Source organism: Dreissena polymorpha, chromosome 10, assembly GCF_020536995.1.
Source record: "Dreissena polymorpha isolate Duluth1 chromosome 10, UMN_Dpol_1.0, whole genome shotgun sequence".
NCBI lineage: Eukaryota > Metazoa > Mollusca > Bivalvia > Myida > Dreissenidae > Dreissena > Dreissena polymorpha.
This window is the reverse complement of record NC_068364.1, coordinates 50,474,117-50,483,780: the sequence shown is the minus strand read 5'-3', so window position 1 is coordinate 50,483,780 and position 9,664 is coordinate 50,474,117.

The following is a 9,664-nucleotide window of genomic DNA, read 5'->3' as shown; positions in this document are numbered from 1 at the left end:
TTTCTAAGATTTCACCTGGTGACCTTTTATTTCACTTGACCCAAATTCAAAACTGGCCCAAATATCGTCAAGATAAACCTTCTGACACAGTTTACCGAAAAATATGGCCCCCAAAAAAAAAACAAGCGTATAAGCACGATACTGGGCGCGGACATATACTGATCACAATAATTTATCTTGAGGACGTCGTGTTCAATTGAGCTTAAAATAGTGATTTGTTGAAAATGACAACATCATATAAAGCATAGTCAGAACATGAATAATACATATCCAGCACATAACGGATCTAACACAAATGACCATAGCTTTCTTGTGGAAAAGATGAGGAGTCAGATTAATTTTGAAGTATGTTTATCAAGGTGTATGCGTGATCATGAGAATTGTGTAAGTAGCATAATAAAACTTGCCCCAGGTCAATATGAACATCAAATCTAAACATGTATTGTTTAAGATGAATGGTAAATGCAGAAATTCAAGATCAACGTTCATAAATGTGGGTTTCTGCTTTTTAACTGTAATATGCCTTGGAGGATTTTAATTTGTTTTCAGATCATCATTTCCCATGATCAAACAATGTGTCGCACACAAATTCCATGCTTCTCGTTGAAAGGTCAACCTTCAAGGTCAAGGAACAATTGTTGTCATGCCTTTGATTATTTTGATATAATTTCTGAATAGTTTTACCCTTGAAAAGACAATTTGCAGCGTGCAACAGTGTATCGCTTTGGTAAAAAGGCAAGGTCGCAGTTCAAGGTAAAATACCGCGTATTAGTGTGTGTGGTCTGTATCTTGTTCATGGCTCAGAAGACGTTAATATTACTTGGTATTTTTTAATCAATCAGATGATGTATCACATAGAATTCTTATAGCGCTTCTGTCAAATGTTAATATAGCGGTTCTATTGCTCAAGGCTATGCACCTTATTTTTCGGTAAGTGATGTTTAATGCCTAGGAGTAATTCAATTGTTATATATCACCTGAGCACGAAGTTCTCAGGGTGAGCTTGTGATTACCGGCGTCGTCGTGCGGTTAGCTTCTTGCATTATAAATATTTGGATTTTAACTATGTTAATGTCCTTATTTGTTTGCTCAATCTTGATAAAACATGTCCATATAGTTAATTTTTATGAAGTGTTTAAATCTCGATCATGTGTATAAGAATAAGGTCACAAGGTTAAATGTTAAAAAAACCTTGCATTCATTATAGAATGCACATTTATGAATGCATTTTAATCAACTTGTTCCAATTATTTATGCAATACCTTGAATATTATCCTAACAGCATCAAGGACATGTATGTATCTAATCAAAGTTGGATCAAACACTAGGTCAGCATGTCAGGTCTTCGACAATTGTTGTATCTTGAACCAAGATGGATGCTTCATGGACATCACATGCCTCTGTTACATATTTTACAGTAAAAATGTAAAAAAAAAATAAAATACAAAATATAAATAATATAAATAAACAATACTATTTATACTTTGGACCACCATAACGTGGTTGGTAATAGCTGCAAAGAAATAATTGAGCATTTCGCAGAAACAGACATATCTCCACACTGTGGTTGTATTCGACCAGCTGCTGGGGAAAACGGCTGCGTCACAATTTGCTCAGTACGAGACTGAAACCACCGACTTCCTGTTTCCAAAGGACTAGGCCGCGGAGACATAAACACTTCGTTCGTGATTGACATATGTTAAAGAAAAATACTTTATTCTGAAACAGTTCTTGATTTATTTGTGTTTGTTAATAAAACACTATTTGGAGAGTTAATATATAAAAATATAACCATGTAGGCGATAGCCCGCGTTCAATATTAGGCAGTGATTAGAAACGCAATAAATTGTTTGTTGACTGATGTAGTAAGGTGATGCAAACATTAGTTGATTCTAACATGATTTTACAAATATTTGCATCATTCAAATATAAACTATATTTAAACTATTGGAAAATGGTTTACACTGATATGGGACGAGTGCGTCATTACAATACCTCCTCCGCGCACAGATTTTACTGCTCACAAAACTTACGGCTCGGTAAAATCATTGCTATTAATATGAGTGAATCTATTTTTGCACATTTAATGTTTAAACTGATATGTTAAGTGTCGGTTATGGTTTTAATTGTTTATATATGCCTTTAGTTACCCGCCTGTAAAATTAATAGCTTAACAGACCGTTACAGTGTATGAGCAACTCATCTCTCGTCAAATTAATAAATATGAGAGATTACCTTTGTGAGGGGTTTGTTAACATTAATGATTAATTGTAGAAATGTAAATCTGCACTGTGTGTGTTATTCAAGTATCATGTAAGAATGGGTCAACTTTTTCTGTTTACTTTTTTAAATTTTTCACTTTCATTTCCACTTAAAAATTTATAAAATGTATGTAAAAGTTTCTAATTATGTTCTAGTGTGTTATATGTAAACATAGACTTTATATGTCTGTTTATCCTGTCTGTTTATTGTGTTCGTTGTATTTATTGCTATTTTTTATAAAGTTTTGTTAAATATGAATCTTTTATTGATTATTATTTATATTTGCTTGATCGTTTAATACATATAACTATGAAAAGTGCTAACCTTTCTGAAGTACATGTTTATTCGATGTTTTCAAAATGCTACCGAAACACAATTAACAGAATTGTATTAAATTGTAGATACAGGGAATGCAATTTTAATGATCGATAGAATGCTGTGCAAACCTTTACGTAATTTAATGATACTACCACGTTCTGCTCATCAAAGCGTTTGCTATTCAGATTGATGCAGCTGATTAACACATCAGTATTAGCAATTGTTCAGCATTCTTATTAGTTTGATTCACTATGTCATGGTTTGCTGCCTTAAATGTGCCTGTGCTAAATACAATTGTCTAGTAAAAGATCGCGAATATTTAGCTGGTGCAAACATTGACACGAAAAACGAGTGGAAAATGTAAAGTAAAATATTCAGTCATTTAAAACGAAGACATTTTAAGCGCGAATATGCGACTACAAAATGTCAGCATGAACATCGCGCATATATCGAGTTATTTTGAACAATCAAGCCAGCTCTGATATTGACAAGCTCTGTACAATATATTAAGGGCATTTCCATGACAGTGACGTGGGGAATGAGCTATAAAAGAGGTCATATACGCTTTTAAAATGTATGCTACGGAAATAACGTTCAGCAGTGTTATCAGCCAAGCCATTGAACAAAACTAGAAATCGCTCCCTTTTATAAGAACTATTGAGAAACTTGTGTGAAGGTTAAACAATAGGAGTGAATTCTGAAGAAATGTTACTCGGCTAGTGTTTGGATAATGCTGGACACTCTGGAAGTCTCATTGCTTTCCCCAATCATAATTAAACTTGCCTACAGCATTTTATCTTTGATTCGTTGCTAACTTTGAAAAACTAAGTACGGTATATCTCGAAGGAGTACAAAACTGGTTACAGTCAATGGAAAAAATGTTCAAAAAGGGTCGGGGGATTTTCGCTAAATGACTATTTCAAAACCTTGTTTACACTTTAGAAGTCAATTTTTGCCCAATCATCGCAACACTTGATCCGAAATGTGTTCAATGATATATCGGCCAATTTTTAAAACATTGCTCCAGTCCGTTTTTAAACATATATGTAGTGAAACACTGTGAACACGCTAGAAGTCACATTGTTTGAAACTCTTCATTTAACTTACTCAACACATTTGTTATTTTGATAACTGGGCTGAAATTGCTATCAAAACAGCAACACGTTGCTCAACTTAAGTGGTCCTTTGATAATAATGTGTTATGAAATGTATGTTCATTTGAATACATTAGATAACCCGTCAATAAATACACATTACATATCCCAAAATGGCATATTTATCATTAACATCAACACGATATAATAATCGTAAATCAGTTGAAACGAAATGTATGACTATAAAAACAAGCCAACTTGTCATTACCATATCAATAATCATTTCTTCAAAGTTGAATTGTAAAGTTACTGCATGTCATATGTTATGTCAAATAAGACAAACATGTCGTGTTATCGTGACATGGTGATGCATACACCCGTTAAATTATGTTAGAAAGATAAGCGCAGGTGTTCAGTAGCCTAAACGGCGCCTTATTTTGTCATTAAAAGCATGTCCCTGCACTATCAAACTTGCGAATGCGATACAAGAAAAAGCATTTTTTACCAAACGAATGCAAAGCAATGACAAGTGAAAATTTAAAAAACGAAAGAATACATAGAAATAATAACGCCAAAATAATGTCATATATTAAATTTAAGTATGTTGAACGATTTGATCAAATCAGTTTGCTAATAAATGGTATGGTCGTATATGTATATGATGATTATGCCTCCAATGATTCCTAAATATTCCGCTACTTTAAATTTGTCAAGCGGCTTAGTTTTGTATACCAAATAATCCAGTTTACAACTCAGCCGACTTATATGTTAGAGAACTGTTCTGACATAGCATAACATGATGCATATTATGTGTGCAAAAGGTAAATGTCGCGGATGGCCATCCCACAACACACACACACACATTATATATATATATATATATATATATATATATATATATATATATATATATATATATATATATATATATATATAATGTGTGTGTGTGTGTTATATAAATTAATATATTCGGATCTTGATGTATTGAATATATAATACAGATAAACAAATATATGATGTATATTCTTTTATCTAGTTCAACCACTTGAGGGAATACAACTTTGAACACAATTGTGTATGGCTCATAAATATTAAATTGTATGATTAAGTTGTTATCAACATCATCATCATCATCATCATCATCATCATCATCATCATCATCATCATCATCATCATCATCATCATCATCATCATCATCATCATCATCATCATCATCATCATCATCATCATCATCATCATCATCATCATCATCATCATCATCATCATCATCATCATCATCATCATCATCATCATCATCATCATCATCATCATCATCATCATCATCATCATCATCATCATCATCATCATCATCATCATCATCATCATCATCATCATCATCATCATCATCATCATCATCATCATCATCATTATCATCATCATCATCATCAGCAGCAGCAGCAGCAGCAACAGCAGCCGCAGCAACAACATCATCATCATCATCATCATGATCATCATCATCATCTTCTTCATCATCATGATCACCATCATCATCATCACCATCATCATCATCATCATCATCAGCATCATCATCATCATCATCAGCAGCAGCATCATCATCATCATCATCATCATTATCATTATATACAACAGCATCATCATATACAACAGCATCATCATATACAACAGCATCATCATCATCATCAAATACAACAGCATCATCATCATCATTATTACCGTAATATACAACAACATCATATACAACAGCATCATTACACAATGAGAGCTAGCACTCCACTAGCTTAATCGACTTCACGAAGAAGAAACATCAGCTAAAAAAGTTCCACTTAAGCCCTATAAGCTAAATTGACACACCCTCTGGCAACCATAGTTGTCCATAGTCCCCTAAAACATTTTCGGGACCGAAAAAATATAATTAAATGGACTTTAGTTAACGCATAATCTTGCTTTTTGATGCGAGCATATTGAAAATGTATTTTTCACTAATGATCAGGCCCCGTGTTCACAAAACATTTTTTGCAATGGAAAATCGATTTTGCTTGTTATTGTAGTTGATAGGCAAAAATGAAAATCGATGTCAGTTAATATCGATTTTTGATTGCAAAATCGTTTTTTGAACACGGGACCAGGTTTGCATCATTTGTATGCTTTATATGTCGTAAAATTAGCAACGAAATCACTTGACACTAACAGTGTGAAAAATTGTTTTATTTTTGCAATGTCTAAATTTTATTGATGCGAAATATTCCTTGCCCCAGTACATAAACATCGACAGGTCGTGATTCATAAGTAAAATGTTAATGACTTCATATTTTGACCAAAATATTTCCATATAGGCATAGTCGTCACATATTCGGAAAACTGACCCCAACCACCCTCATCCATATTCAAGAGACTGGAAGCAATATGAACTTGGACAAATTATCATAAAAATCAATTTTAGCAGTAAGATTCATGCGGATTTGGCATAAAATGATTCTTAGAGAATGCACAAGGTTGAATGAAGCTGTATAAGGAATACGGCCCGCCCCAGTGCGGCCATCTTTTCCAACAGACCGGAGCCTTTTTTGAACTAGCCCGATATATCATTAGTACAAATGATCTGAACAAGTTTCATAAAGACTTTACAGAAATATAACTTCTAGATGGTTCACAAGGTTTAACTATAGCATTTTAGGAAAACTGCCCCCGCCCACTTGCGGCCATTTCTTTTAAAAAGGACTTGCATCATGTTTGAACTCGAAAAAGATGTTACAAGTGAAAATATTCCTTGCAAGTTTCACAAACTTCGAACAAACAATAGGACTTCTATAGTGTTCACAAGCTTTTTCTATATTTCGACATAGTGTTTTACAATACCGGACCCAGTTTCATACTATATCGTAATATTATTAGGCAAATGTTTAGCCACACGTTCATGAAGATTGGGAAAACTGTTGGGATCGACGAACAAGTTTTAGTAGTAGTTGTAGTAGTAGCTGTCGTAGTAGAAGTATTTGGTGGTGGATGTGGTAGTGGTAATAATAATAGCATTGTCATTTGTAGTAAAGGTAGTGGCTGTGGTGGTGGTAGTTGTGGTAGAAGTGGTAGAAGTAGTAAATGTAGTAGTAATAGTAGTACAAGTAGTAGTAGTAGTAGTAGTAGTAGAAGAAGTAGTAGTAGTAGTAGAAGTAATAGTAGTAGGAGTTGTAGTAGTAGTAGTAGTAGTAGTAGTAGTAGTAGTAGTAGTAGTAGTAGTAGTAGTAGTAGTAGTAGTAGTAGTATTAGTAGTAGTAGTAGTAGTAGTAGTAGTAGTAGTAGTAGTAGTAGTAGTAGTAGTAGTAGTAGTAGCAGTGATAATAGTAGTAGACATTGGAGGCAAAAGAAGTATCTCGACGAAAGGCGGTTCACAATCTCATCATTTGAATTGTACGCATCGATAATCAGTGAATACAGTGCATGGTCCACTTACCTCCACTTGCAATTGCCATTGATAAAATATTGTGATTGGAAGGAGGACCAAGAACATTAATTTTGTTACGTTTTTTATGAGTTCGTAATAATTTGTATTGTTTTTCTTTTCAATGACAAATGCGTTTATATACAATGATTACGTTTTCGTTTATCACATCGCGCCGATAAACTTATAAGTATGAGTACAAAAACACTGTATGCCTCGAATGAAATTTATTATGAAATTTATGTTCCTTACATTTGCACAAATGAGATCGTAAACATCTCTGTATCATAAATGAGCAACTCCTCACCGCTTCGTAGATGGACTGTATTGTACATGCGCTAGAACAACACGGCCCTTATCAAGAAAACAAATGTGTATGGTGTCAATCGCAGTCTCCTTACGTGTATATGTTACGAACAGAAGGTTTGTTTAGTTCCTTTAGTATGAATATCAATACGATGCACTGGACATCACTCTACGTGTGTGATGCACATAGAGAACATTTATTTCGTATGAATTGGGGATTTTCAGTAAATAGTGGTACTGGGGTTGACATATTCATGTTTTTTTATTTACTCAATATATTTAAGTTGTTGACATATTTACGGCATTTTATGAAGTTTATATACCATAACCGTACATATTTAACAGAATAATAGCTCAATTAAAACAACACGCTACATGAAGGCAATTGCCATACTTACCTTGCCATCACCACAGATATAATACATGATGCATATTTAAGCGTGTGTAAGTGATCCACGTGTAAACACAAACTTTAACGCCACCAACATAAATACTTCGAAATAGTCAACAGTTTCGCGTTTGTATTACTTTATAATGTTTTCGTTTTAATTGATAACCATAAACGAAAATGCATATTTAATATTCAACGGTTGTTCAGAAAAATCGCATAATTTGCATCCGATAGGAAGTTTTAATGATAGTATTATGAATTGTACATCACAATAAATGTTTATCCTTTTACAAAACATGCAAGTCAAAAAAGTATGCATAAAAATGACAATAATTTAGTATAACTCTGCGCAGACAGTATATTAATACGACGTCGCTCGAACGTTATACGTCATTAAGATGGAGCGATCGATGTGCCTTGTAAAAATATTCGCCGCCTAGCGCGACGCACTTCTCATGTCTGTATACCCACTTTGAGGAAGGCATATAATCTTCTAAACTCGTTTTGTCCATTTCAGACAGAATTCGTTTGGTTGTAAATGTAAGATCGTGTACATATTGGAAACGTTCACCACAAAGAAAACTATTGATTTTATTCTGATATCTATCGGAGCCAAATGAGGGCTGTTGCGCGGTGTTCCAGCAGTAAAAATTGAAAACAGCTAATGTAACGAAGCGTATTCGGGCTCGAAATCCGCGGTATCTCTTCAACACACTGACAAAGTCTTGCTACAGCACTTGAACGAATACGAACAAGTAATTAAGCGAGTCGCCATATGTATTGTTTATCAAATACACATAATATCGAATGAAACCACGGGAAGCAGCTACAGAACATATAAGAGATTGTCGATGTGATCGCAGGTTGCAAACATACAGGGCAGCACAACGGACGATACCGATATTAGCTTGACATGCTCTTTACATACCATGGGTTATTTGTCGGTGCGATCCATTTCACATTACTTGTGAACCGCCTATCGTGATACGTCGTTGGCCCCCAGTGGTAGAACCAGTTATTAAGAATTCCGACAATATATAAGATAAAATACTAATCAATAATTCAAGCTGAGATCTCCTACTTGAAACAGCCAATGCCAATACAATGCATTATATGTTTAAACCTGCAACAATATAGACCCATAAGTTGTGACCAAGACAGTGTAGCGCAACAAAAAATGACCATCCTGGAGTTAATATTATTGGTCCAGAGTGTTATTATAGCAAACTAATGTAAGTAGTAAGTAATTTGTTTATTAAAGTGACAGTTGTTATATAACAAAACATCATATTAATGTTTATACACATGTGTTTTGCACCCGACCCGATGGGCCGTTAAATCACCATAACAGAATAATGCAAATTATATACAATTGCAAATATTGATGTGAAATTATCAAGTTTGGTATTTATTCTTTCATTTAAACAACACAATTTAGCTTCATTCAAAATGTTAACAAATTCATGACCATGTTGATAGATAGACTTTCCAATAATGGTGCTTGTGGGTATCGCGTTCATACAAACAAATCTGATAAGTTTCCAATTCTAACATTACAATCAGCGGCAATTAATATAGCATCACAATTACTGAGACTATATATTTGTGTGAGTAAATGAGCATAGAACGATTGAGCATCTCGGCCTTGTTAGTTTTTTTTCTGTCGGTTAATACAACAAAATCCGAGCCTGTAATTTTGTGACAGACTTTTACACATATCATACCATCAAAACATTCATCAGCTATATGGATATCATATAAGTCGCACAGTTTTGATTTTACAAGAAAGCCAACTCCACCGGACGCCTTTGGATCATTAATATGGATATAAGCCCTGTTATAACCAATATGTATATA